Below are 13,098 nucleotides of genomic sequence, written 5' to 3'. Positions count from 1 at the left end.
CCTCTGAGTTCTCCACCCCCTGCTGAGTGTGACATTCGAATAAAACCTATAAAATACATTAATAGGCTTGGGAAAATAACTTAAAAAGGAACTGGTCCAGTAAGTACAGCACATTCCCGGAATAGATGAGACCAGACTCCCAGGATGAATAAGACAGATGAGTCCTAGAGATAGGGAAGTCGTTAGACTCCCAGGATGACTAGGAGCTGATGAGTCCTTGAGATAAGGAAGTCGTAAAAACTCCTAAGATAGTTAATGTGACCATATCCTAGGGGGTAGATAGGGACATTTCCAGCTGGGGGCTTTCAACTGCATAACTGGTTACTAAGGCACATGACTAAAAATTTAATTTAGAAGAGCCAATTGCTAAACGCCAAATCCGCTTCTGTATGAACTGCTTGCTTGCTACGCTATAAAAGCCCCTAGACTGTAGGCGCTAGGTGTGGCTCTTATTACTACCACTTGAGTCCACCCCTGCGCAGGTTTTATTTTTCCTTTGTTTTGTTCTCTAAATCTTTTGGCCATAAAGATTTGTCTTAAACTCTCCAAGCGTCTCCAGTGTCTGTTTTACCCGGCGAGTGCTACACTGAGGGGCCTCTGCCCTGGCCCCTGGGACTTTTGGACTGGACCATGCTGAGGACAGCAGCATGGCACACACCTGTTCCTTCCAGGCCCTGGGTGTTTGAGGCTCAGCTGAGGCCCACCTGGGAGAGGTGCCTGGGAGAGCAGGAGGCGGAGAGATGGGGCCAGGACCCAGGGCACCCCCGATGACAGCCCGGGGCTCCTTCTGAGGCCAGTGGATGAGGACAAGGTCTGGTTGTGGTCACACTATCCTCCCTTCCCCTCTTCTCCTCTGAAAGAGAGTGGACAGGGTGAGGTTTGTGTGTGTGTGTGTGTGTGTGTGTGTGTGAGAGAGAGAGAGAGAGAGAGAGAGAGAGAGAGCTTTCAGCGAGAGGTGATAGCAAGAGGTGACAGCACCTCCATCCATCAGTGAGTTTCAGAGACACTGGGCTTGCTAACCCCTCTCTCCCTGGCGCACTTCCCGGAGGACAGGTTGGGGCTGGTTAGACCAGCCAGCCCTGGACAGCTGCTGGGCTGAGTGGCCCCAGCTGAGCTGGGCCCCCGTCCAGCCAAGACAGGAAATGCTCTACACTGGTTTGGAAAGCAAAGACAGGGCTGGAACCAGGGTCCCATTCCTGGTTCCCCCCTAAGCGCTGTATGATGCTGGGTCCACAGCCACTAGTCTGCCTTGAACTCAGTCTTCACAGCTATAAAATGGGCGGAGTAATCCCTTACCGGTCAGAAAGCAGAAAACTAGGCATCTATAATACCCAGGTTTCAAGGACCCATGAGGAGAAAGATGTCAACTATATAGGAATCTTGATATTCAGCGGTCCTGGGGATAGGAGAGCCCATATTTTCAAACTATAGGAAAAGAATAAAAAGATGATAAACAACCCAGATGTTTTCTCCAGTTCCTCTGAGGAAAAAAAACCATGAAGTTGAAATGGCTCAGAGCAAACCTAATCAAGGACCCGACTTTACCTTTGTCAAAAGGTACTTTCTCCTGAGATGTCATTTAACACATTTCCAGACAGGAAAAAAAAAAAATGACTGTTGTTAGCTTTAGACAAACATTATGCTAATCTCAAACCCAGAGCCAGAAACGTGCTCCAACAGCAATGTGGATGTTATTTCTTCCTGGGTTTTCTTCCCGTGTTTGATCAGCAGATGCAGAGCAAAGTGCTTTTAGCTCCTAAGGGGGGCTGGGAAGTGCCGGACTCTAATTAAAACCACGGGTTGGAGGATGACGGAGATGGGGTGGGGGGTAGCTGCCTGCCTTCTGCTCAAACTCTTCCTTTGGCTCCTCACTGCCCTTGTTCTTCTGTCTGTCAACCTGCCGGTCTCAGGACACCCCCAATACCTTCTCACTGTCTTCTCCTCCTGAGACCCCTAAATGCCACACACACCTCCCCCCTCCTGATTAGGATGGCCCGGGTCCTCAGGATACTCCGGACACACCCTCGCCACCCTTTTCTGCTTGGGACACTTTTTATTCACCTGGTCAAGTCTTCCATGCCTGCTTGGCGTGTGCCTGGCTCTGTGCTCGGCTCGCTGGGGCTGGGACCTCGCAAAGAGTTGCTGGGTCAGCACTCAGGCTGGGGGCAGGTGCATGGGCAAGAAGGATGCAGACCAGAGGGGGACAAAGATCACGGTGGGACAGAGCAAGGCTGGCCCAATTTGGCCCAAGGAAGCCTGAGCACCTCCAGGTCCAGAGGATGTGGAGGTGTCTCTAGCAGGGAGCTGGCTTCCCAGGGTGGAGGCTGTGCCACACTCACGCATATGCAAAGGCTGTGTGCGCTGCGGGCCTGCAGGAGCTCAAGGTGGGGTGGGGAGGGTCTTGGAAGAGGAGCAGGGGAGGAGGAGAGGCCTTGGGGGTTGGTGAGCTTGGTGTCAGGTTAAGAATTAAGAAACCCGCTATTTGCTGGGCCACCTTGGGCAAATCACTGCACCTCTCTGGGGCTCAGCTTCTGCAAGACAGCCCGTGACCTGACTGGCCAAGGGCGGTGAACAGGTCACCTCAAAGTCATGAGCCCCCCAAAAGGCAGGGCCTTGGAAGCCTGCTCAGTGCTCTATGTCCAAAAAACTAGACTGGTGACCGGCACACCCCAGTCATGAAGTCAAGATTCAAGGAAGAGAGAGGGGAGGGGGGAGACAGATGTGTTGCTTTTTGCAGAGAACAAGGAGCTGCTTGAAATCGCTGTCTGAGATTCCAGCACACCCACCCCAACCCAGAGCTCTCCATGGACTATCCCCAAAAAAGCGCTCATTTGAAAAAAACCAGACTCCTTGGGGGCTGGGGTAGGGTGGGATTTTAAAACGCCCCAGGTTTCCCTGGTAACATCTGCCTGCATCCAAGATGGGAAGTGATTTCATGGAGGACCCGGCGATCCTGGAGATGCCTCCCTCCCGAAGCCGGACCCCTGGGAGAAGGGTCGACCTGGCGCATGGTGCAGAGGTGCCTTGGGTCCTCGCAGCTTGCCGCGTGCTTCTCCAGCGAATGGAATTGAACCTGGCTTGGTGTTGATTTGCCCCGCCCCCACTTCCTTCCATTGAAATCAGCTGCCCCTCAGCACCCCTCACCCTCCTTCCTGCATAATGCACAGCTCTGGAAGTGAAATCAATCCCACCTTGGAGGAAATGCATTTGTATTTGCGTCTCCCGGGGGCGGGGCTTCCCGCTGGCACCTCGGAGCACTGGAGCTCGCTGGGTGTTCTCATCGCGGAGTTGCATGCGTGCCCGTGTATGCGCATGCGCGCGCGCAGAGGCTGGACGGCCAGCCTCCGAGGGCCCGTTGGAGTCCTGGAATCAAATCCACTTGTTCCTGCGGGCTGTGTGTCATTAGCGAGGTCCCTAAACCTCTCTGTGCCCTCGTGTCCTAGTCAGTGCATGGAAGCTGGCCTGTCCCCTCACCAGGTTGTTGACCTGTCAGTCACCGGTTACTCAGAAGGCGTCCCGTTCCCATCCCGCATCCCATTCCACCTGCTCATGCTAAGAGGGGAAAGGACAGCTCCTGGAAACTATTATGTTAAATGAAATAAGCCAGGCAGAGAAAGAAAAATATATGACCTCACTCATAGGAGGAATCCGAGGAACAATATGAACTGAGGAGCGGAATAGAGACAGAGGTGGGATCAAAAGATCCAGAAGGAAAGTGGACAGAGAGAAAGGGGATGCTAGGGTGATAGGATGGGACGAGAGCAGAAAAGAAAGTTCTGGAGGGAAGGGAGGAGGGCGTTACGGGGAAGGAGATAGTGGGGATGTACTGGGGAACACAGGTGACATTAGAATCTATGTAAACACAATAAATTAATTTAAAAAGTTATATGTGATTGCATGTGGGGGCCAATGCCCCAAACCCCTGTACGGCTCAAGAGTCAACTGAATAGACAAACATCAAATCATTATCTTGTACCCTTGAAAGTAATATAATGTTGTATATCACTAACACCTCAATAAAATAAAAATAAGAACTTCATGACTCAAAAATCAATAAACTAATTAATTACACATTACTGGTAAATACCAAGAAAGATGTGATAAAGATAAAGAATTAAGAAAACAGAAGCATATATCAAATCATATACATTCTAGGGCCCTGTTGGGAAATATTTTAGTTAGATTGAGACTTTCTTGGCGAATTCACAGGAGACAATCAATCTCACCACAGGAAAAAAAATTTGAAAATTGATTACTTTAAAGAAATGATTTTAGAACTATAATCATTTGATCTACAGAGGGGAAAACTACCATATGTCATAAAAGCCCCAATGATTTTCTTTTATATAATTTCTCTTAGCCAAAGTAGTACATGTTCTTAGTTTCAAAAGGAAAAAAAAATGTTGTCTCAAGAAACCCCTGTAGAACAGGAATACATATAGTACCTGGCAAGCAGAACACATTAACCAATGCCTGCTAATAACAGTTAAGCAGGAAGTAGGTCACATACTCACAGGAAGCTGCTTTAAGATTCTGTGGAGACAGAAGCCAGGGTGAGTCTTGCCTAGGAGTGAAGTTGGGAGGGAGGCAGCAGAGATGGCAAAGGCCTACAGCCAGGGCTCTGACTGCAAGGCAGTCCTGGGGTTGGAGAGGCAACAACAACAAGATCCTTTAAGCTGGAGCCCAGGAAAGGAAGCCTCTGGAAAATTATATTCTCTTCACTTATCCAGGTATGGCCTTGACCCATTTCTAACATCAGAGTTTCCCCTCCCACCCACCTACCTGGGGAGCTGAGGAGGATAGAAGTATAGGTGGGAATTCGGTTTGAGAAAATTCCACTTCCTGTTCTTTCCTAAAATAAACGCAAGGCAGTATTTCTCAAAGGGGTGATGCCAACCCATCCTTTGAAATGCAGTGAAGTAGTGACAGAATGCTGTCTTTTATTCAGGCCAGGAGGTGCCTGGAGCCAGAGAGAAAACTTTGTGTCTTTTCAACTTCTTCTTGTGATTTCTGGCAGTATCATGGTCCCATACAAGCTGCTTTCTGCGACAATGACCCTTTGGATGCCAACAAACTCTTCCCCAGGAGAGATGAGAGGCGGGACGTCCAAGGGGGCGTGGCATGTGGAGCTCCCGCTGCTAACACTGCGAGGCTTTTGAAGGCCCTCATCTCCATGAAAACCTCAGTCATCCTGGCATGCGTGCAAAACTCCAGTTCTGTTTTTCATCAGATATCTGCTCTCAGAATCCAGTCTCCCCACATTTACGAGAGGGCTCCTTGTGGAGCAGTGGAATGACAGTCCCCAACTCACAGAGTAGGAATAAAACGAGGTAACATTTCTAGAGATCGGGAACCCAAGAGTCTGGGCCTAGCACAGTGTATGTATGACCTTTGACATTTTGTGTAACCATTTCTGACTCACTTTGCTCAAATGGAAAAATAACATTATTAATAAAGGGGAGTGCCATTTTGTTCACTTCAATTTTCTATTTTATTTTATTTTATTTTATTTTATTTTATTTTAAGAAGCTGGAAACGGGGAGAGACAGTCAGACAGACTCCTGCATGCGCCCGACCGGGATCCACCCGGCACGCCCACCAGAGGCTACGCTCTGCCCACCAGGGGGCGATGCTCTGCCGCGACCAGAGCCACTCCAGCGCCTGGGGCAGAGGTCAAGGAGCCATCCCCAGCGCCTGGGCCATCCTTGCTCCAATGGAGCCTTGGCTGCGGGAGGGGAAGAGAGAGACAGAAAGGAAGGAGAGGGGGAGGGGTGGAGAAGCAAATGGGCGCTTCTCCTATGTGCCCTGGCCGGGAATCGAACCCGGGTCCCCCCGCACGCCAGGCTGACGCTCTACCGCTGAGCCAACCAGCCAGGGCCCACTTCAATTTTCAATGCTTATGTGTTGCAGTGTTTCCAAGCTCCTCTGTGGTAAAGGAAGCACAGGCATTACAATGAGAACAGTGGAAGCAACCACGACTGGGCATTATTCAGTTAGACACGGAAGCGAGGAGGGTGCAGACAGCACCCGGGAGGCTTCCTCAGCTCATCCAGATGCAGCCCATGCCAGCTCAGTGTGTAGACACGGTGCCTTTAAAAATTCATACTGAACTTCACCTTCTCTGTCCACATAAGAAGTCTGTGCTGGTGTGGGATGATTTCTGCAGAGTGACTGTGCCTTTCTCATAATTCCTGTTCCCTTCCACTCTGTGGGGCTAAGCACAGATGCCTGCAGCAGGATGAGGCTGATTAAGTCATCACAGATTCTGGCCTGTGGGTGGCCCTGTGCTGCTCCTGGCTGGGCTGGTACTTCCAGATCCCAGCAGGCAGAGAGGCTGAAGGAGACAGTTCTCTGTGCACCAAAAAGTGTGAGATAGCCTAGCTACTAACCCTACAACCAAACAAGGACAAGAGTGATCTACATTCTCTTAACCAGAGCAAGCTCTTTCACACTCCTCCAAGGGACACCTGGGCCTGAGCAAACTGTTGGAAAATGCAAAGGTGGATACCTAGGGTCAATGTAATGGGTTTCAAGGCTGCTGACGGATTTCTGCCCAGGAAGCATGGGGGTGGGACGAGGAGAGGTGTGTGTGCATTGGGGTGGCAGGGATGGAGAGTTGGCCATGCTGAGGACCTACGGTCCTCTGAGAATGGGTGCTGGCATCTGTGATGTGAGAAGGCTTATGTCCCAGAAGAGCTGAGTCAGCAGCTGCCTCCCAGGGAGCACCAGGGCCAGGACTTTGACTCCTAGACATTTTGGGGAAAAGTCTCTCCTGGCTTCAAAGTGACCCTCTCTGGGTAGCTTATCTCACTATCAAGATATTGTTCTTTTATCTCCAATTCTGATCTCACAAAAGGATGAGCCATATTGGATCATGATTTTAAGTCACCAGAGAATACCGAGCACCTCACCTACTCTATGTCTGCACCAGAAACTGAACACAGTGGGGAACATGACGGGACGCTGATTTCCAGGAACTTACACAGGACGGAAGCTTCCCATATGCCAGCCACACACCAGGCTCTGTGCTACACCCTTAACATTTCATCCTCAACATGGCTGTACGGTATGGATGTATATTACTGTTATGCCCATTTTGCCAAGGAGAAAATTAAGTCACAGAAAGATCCATAAAATGTTCTTGGCCAGGGGGAACACTGATACAATTCTTAGGAAAAAGGTTATCCATTATATCCCCAAAGAGAAATTACCTCTCCTCTAGTTTGATGTTATTACTGGCTGTACAGAATGAACCACTGAAACACAGTATCATCTACAAGTGATCTCCACTTCCCTAACATTTGTCTGAAGGCCCACAGGCTAGAATCTGGACCTTCAACAACTAACAGACTCAGGTTTTTGGAAAGGACTGGCTGGGGATCAATAACTATTGATGTTTCAAGAACTAGACTTATGGGTACAAGTTCTACCGTGTGAAGCTGATATCAGACAACTATGAGGCTATATCAGGGGACTCGTCAGAATATCCAGAATGCTTTTAGTTCAGAAACAGACAATCTCAGGAAAGCGACTCCTGACTCAAAACCCAGTGGGTTGGGGGGCTACACGGTGATAGAAGGAGACTTGACTTGGGATGGTGAACACACCATACAAAATACAGATGATATATTATAGAATTGTACACCTGAGACCTATATAATTTTATTAACCAATGTCACCTCATAATTCAAAAAAATAAAATAAAAAATTTTTAAATAAAAAACAGTGGAATAAACTTATTTACAGTAGGACTGAAAGTTATTTACTTTGGCATAATTTTTTAAATATTCTTGATAGATATATGAGGAAATCTTTTGAGTTTGTTATCTTTTCTATTTATTCTTTTTTTTAAATGGAATTTAGTGGGGTGACATTGGCTCACAAAACCATACAGATTTCAAGTGTACAACTCAACAGAACATCATCTGCACACCGCATCACGTGCCCATTGCCCTAAGAAAAGTCTCTTTCTGTTCCTATTTATCCCCCCTGACCCACCTCCACCTACCTCCACCCCACTTCCCCTCTGGCTATCACCACACTGTTGTGTGTGTGTATACATATATCCATATATACACATCTGTCAGCCTGTTCCCAGTATCCGTGCCTCTGTTTTTATTTTGTTCATTAGATTTCACATATAAGTGATCCTATAGCATTTGTATTTCTCTGATGGGTTTATTTCACTTAACATAATAATCTCTAGGTCCATCTATGTCATTGAAAAAGCTAAGATTCCTTCTTTATTATAGCTGCATAATATTCCATTGTGTAAACATACCACAGCTTTTTTTTTTTTAATCTATAAATCTACTCATGGGCTCTTGGGCTGCCTCCAAACCTTAGCTATTATAACTGCTGTAATGAACATAGAGGTGAATATATTTTTTCGAATTAGTGTTCCAGGTTCTTTGGATATATTTCCATAAGTGAGATTGCTGGGTCAAAAGGCAGTTGCATTTTTAATTTTTTTTTTTTTTTTTTTTTTTTTTCATTTTTCTGAAGCTGGAAACAGGGAGAGACAGTCAGACAGACTCCCGCATGCGCCCGACCGGGATCCACCCGGCACGCCCACCAGGGGCGGTGCTCTGCCCCCCAGGGGGCGATGCTCTGCCCATCCTGGGCGTCTCCATATTGCGACCAGAGCCACTCTAGCGCCTGAGGCAGAGGCCACAGAGCCATGCCCAGCGCCCGGGCCATCTTTTGCTCCAATGGAGCCTTGGCTGCGGGAGGGGAAGAGAGAGACAGAGAGGAAAGCGCGGCGGAGGGGTGGAGAAGCAAATGGGCGCTTCTCCTATGTGCCCTGGCCGGGAATCGAACCCGGGTCCTCCGCACGCTAGGCCGACGCTCTACCGCTGAGCCAACCGGCCAGGGCTTTCCATTTTTAATTTTTTGAGGAAACTTCCTACTGCTTTCCACAGTGGCCGCAGCAGTCTACATTCTCACCAGCAATGCAAGAGAGTTCCCTTTTTGCCACATCTTTGCTAACACTTGTGGTTTGTTAACTGATAACAGCCATTCTGCCAGGTGTGATGTGATATCTCATTGTGGTATTAATTTGCATCTGTCTGATGATTAGTGATATTGAACATTTTTCGTATCTCTATTGGCCATCTTTATGTCCTTTTTGGAGAAGTGGACAGGTCCTTTGCCCATTTCTTAATTGGATTATTTGTCTCCTTTGTGTTGAGCTTTATACGTTCTTTTTTTTTTTTTTTTTTTTTTTTTTTTTTTTTTTTTTTTAAGCAAGAGGAGGGGAGATAGAGAGACAGACTCCCACATGTGCCCAGACTAGGATCCACCTGGCAATCCCTGTCTGGGGTTCATGCTCCAATAAACCGAACTATCCTCAGCACCCAGGGCCAATGCTTGAACTAATCAAGCCACTGGCTGTGAGAGGGGAAGAGAGAGAGAAGGAAGAAAAGGAGAGTAACAGAAGCAGATAGTCACTTCTCATCTGTGCCCCGACTGGGATCAAACCCGGAACATCCACACGCTGAGTAAATGCTCTATCCATTGAGCCACTGGCCAGGGCCACACCTCCAATTTTAGATGATAGTCTTGCTGAATAGAGTAATCTTGATTGTAGTTTGTCTCTTTGAATATTTCATGCGAATGAAGCATTTTCTGGCCTGAAGTTTCCGTTGAGAAATTAACTGACAGCCTTATGGGAGCTCCCCTGTAGGTAACTGTCCCTCTCTTACTGCTTTTAAGATTTTCTCTTTGTCTTTAACCTTTGTCCTCCTAATTACAATGTGTCTTGGCGTGATCCTCTTTGGGTCCATCTTTTTCTCGACTCACTGTGCTTCCTAAACTTGTGTGACTTTTTCCTTCACCAGGTTTGGGAAGATTTCAGCCGTTATGTCTTTAAACAGGCTATTCATTCCTTGCTTACTCTCAGCACCCTGGGTTGATGCTCTGTCTACTGCACCGCCACTGGTCAGGCTATCCTCATGTTTTTTAATGCTCTTTTCTTTGTGATGCTGTGCTTGAGTGCTTACTGTTATCTTGTTTTCTAAATTGCTGGTTTGATCCTCTGCTCCTGCTTCATCTAACTAGCTGTTGATTCCTTCTAGTGTATTCTTATTTCAGAAATTATATTCTTCCTTTCTGGAAGAATATAATTTCTGGTCCTTTCTATGGTTCCTATGTTCTTTTTAATGCTATTTCTCATTGGTTTTTTTCCTCTGTTTAAGTTTTCACTGAGATCATCTGTTCTTCCCCCAAGGTACTTATAACCATTGTTTTAAACTTGGCATCTGGTATCTTAGTTGCTTCCTTTACATTTAATTATTTTTCTGGGAATTTCTCTTTTCTTTCATTTGCAGCATATTTCTTTGTCTCCCCATCTTGTCTCTGTATATTAGGTAGATCTTCTATGACTTCCTGACTTGTGATGGCTTTATGAAGTAGGTATCTTGTTGGGTTAAGTAACACAATCTTCCAGATCTCCTGAGCTCAGTGGTCCAGGAATGTTTCTTGTGGGTTATACATACCCTCCCAGTGTAGTTGTCTTGAATGCTGTTGGTCCTTTCATGGGTGGAGTTAACCCTTTTGGCTGGCTGACTATAAGGGTCAACTTTCATCACCATGTATGAGTCACTGTGCAGGGGCTGCCCCTGAGGTGGAGTTGTTTCCAGAAGAGTCTGGCATCTGCTGGAATCTCCTTTGTGTATGCCAGTTGTGTGCATAGTTTGGTCTAGCTCTGGTGTGGTCTAAAGCTCAACATGGGTTGTATCAATTTTCAGTCTAGTTGGGTGGGATTCAGATACAGGCTAATGTCAGATGTTGTGTATAACTGGCCTTGGGCTACCTGTCTGGAGCTACCATGCTATTCACTCTTTTTAGCTGTGTATATTGGAACTGACTGTACATACGAGAGGCCAATCGATGTACAAAGGTTGGCCTCCTCCAGCTTAGAGCTGGGCAGATCTATGAAAGGTCTGAGGCTCCCTTCACCTGTCAGCTAATCTGCCTCTCCCTGAGTTTCCCTAACCTTCCCCTAGAGCCTTCCAAAAAAAGACTGTAGACTGAGCCCAGGATGGCTGCCACCCACAGACCCTTCCACAGGTTGCAAGCTCAGTGGGGTGCTGTGACAAGGGTCGGGAGGATGGGGTTAGTGAGTCTCTACTAGGGGGCATATGATCAGGCATTCAATGAGGGGACAGTAGTTCCTCCTCCAGAGGCATACCACTCAGTCTCTGCCAGAGTCACCAATCCCAGCTTTCCCAGAAGGAGCATGCTGCAGGTTCAGGTTGAATGCAACCAGCTATCCCCTCTGTGGGAACAAAACCAGCAAGGTGGAGCCACCAGGGCTTGAGAGGACAGATCCTATTAAGGGTGGTGCCAGTAGACCTGTAGGAAAGGGGCAGGAACTTCTCCTTCCTTGGAAAAAGTCTCACGACGTCCACCAATGTTTTCAACTCCCAGTGGTTCTCAACCCCCCTCCAGGACTTAGCTCAACAGGGCAGAGCTCCTGGCTGACAAAAAGGCGGTCAAATGAGTCTCTCATTAGGGAAGTAGCACAGGCTTAGCATGACAGGGATAGGAGTGGCCCAACCATATGTAGCCACACAACCCAGCTCCTGCCCATCTGATTCCCAGGCAAAACCTCTCTAGGAGAAGCTCTGAAAGTTCCAGCTCTGCAGGCACTCTGATCCCCCTGTGGGACTAAATTCAGCATGGTAGGACCACAAAGAATAGAAGGGCAAGCCGAATAATTTGACAGGTTGGGGGGGGTGCAGGCTGTGCGCTCAAGGTGGAGAAGAATGGTCCCCTTTTCAAGGCTACACAGTTCAATCACTGTCTGAGTCTCTGCCAAGAGCTTCCCCAGAAAAAGAGTTCCTGAAAGGTTTCTTTTAGGTACAGCCAGCTGACCTTTCTGCAGAATTCAAGCTCGGCAGGATGGTGTTGCCAGTAGTTGGAGGACTGGGCACTGTACTCCCCAGGCCAGTGTGCTTTAATGACAGGAGTGCTTGACCCTGAGAAGGTGGTATCTTGGTCTCTAGCAGACTCCCTTGTCCCCTAAGTGGCCTGAATCCCCAGTGATTTTCACCACCAGATGCTATGCGGGCTCCGCTTCCTGTCTCTGTTGCTTTGGGTTGGGGATCCCCATGCTCCAAAGAGGAGGGAATTATGCACCAGTCTCTATGTGGCTTCTTCTGTAAAGTCTTGGTTATACTATTTCAGTTCAGCTAGCCTTCAGGTTGATTGTGTTGTAATTTAGCTGTAATTTTGGGCTGGTGCTGGGAGCTGGTGAGTGGAATTTCTACTTACTTTGCAGCCATCTTGGAATCTCCATGAAAATCTTTTTTCTTTATTTTTAATCCATCTCTAATTTAACAGACTATGCTTTGGCAAACTTAAATATGATACTTTTAATAGTATCTGATTCTGACACTTCAGAACATAGAAACTAATACCACTGCTGAGTTTCTTTACTCTGCAACAATATAGTTGTTTGTATAGTTTCAATGAAAATTTGGTCTCCTTTTACCAAGAGATATTTTGACAAATCAACTGCAACTCTGGCCATATCTAGAGTGTCATGTTGAAAATTAACCTCAGTTAATCAACTATGACAAGCTCATCTTTAAAAAAGGTGTACTTAATATACAATGTCAATATTTACACAGTGTTCCAGGAAGCCTGGCTGGAAGCTGTTCTATGGTTTACAGTCTCTCTCTCTCTCTCTCTCTCTCTCTCTCTCTTCCACTGCCCCCTCTCTGTCTCTGGCTCTTGCTCTCTCTCATCTCTTCCTCTCCCAGCCTCAGAAGAGGTATGGAAGGCCCCTTCCTGAAATGGCAGTGATCTTAATAAAATTTGCAGGATCTTAAAGACAAGTTGCTTCTATATTGTAAAGTCTGGTGGCATTTCTTGGACCTGGTTTCTAGCCTCAAGATACAAGAAGTAATAGTCGAGCCTTTCAAAAAGCCCAGCCTGAGATTCCTTAATGAAATTTCTAGACAGAAGTTAATTCTCTGGCCTTAGTATGTATTTGCTCAATACTCTCTCCTCAAGGAGTGTTATATGACTGATACCTCTTGTTTCACCTTTGTAAAAATCAGGCTGAAATGTAATGAAACCAGCCTTTTTTGT

General features: G+C 47.1%; 1 long non-coding RNA gene across 1 annotated transcript; it reads left to right on the top strand.

Moving 5' to 3' along the window:
* The first annotated feature begins 4,543 nt into the window (after window positions 1-4,543).
* Window positions 4,544-5,482, top strand: LOC136335924 (uncharacterized). The gene is made up of 2 exons (XR_010731332.1): window positions 4,544-4,730; window positions 5,018-5,482. It is a non-coding gene; the product is annotated as an uncharacterized lncRNA (long non-coding RNA).
* Window positions 5,483-13,098: the final 7,616 nt, after the last annotated feature.

The sequence above is a fragment of the Saccopteryx bilineata genome, chromosome 4, assembly GCF_036850765.1.
Source record: "Saccopteryx bilineata isolate mSacBil1 chromosome 4, mSacBil1_pri_phased_curated, whole genome shotgun sequence".
NCBI lineage: Eukaryota > Metazoa > Chordata > Mammalia > Chiroptera > Emballonuridae > Saccopteryx > Saccopteryx bilineata.
Note: the sequence above shows the minus strand (reverse complement) of the source record. Positions and strands in the feature narration are given on the sequence as shown.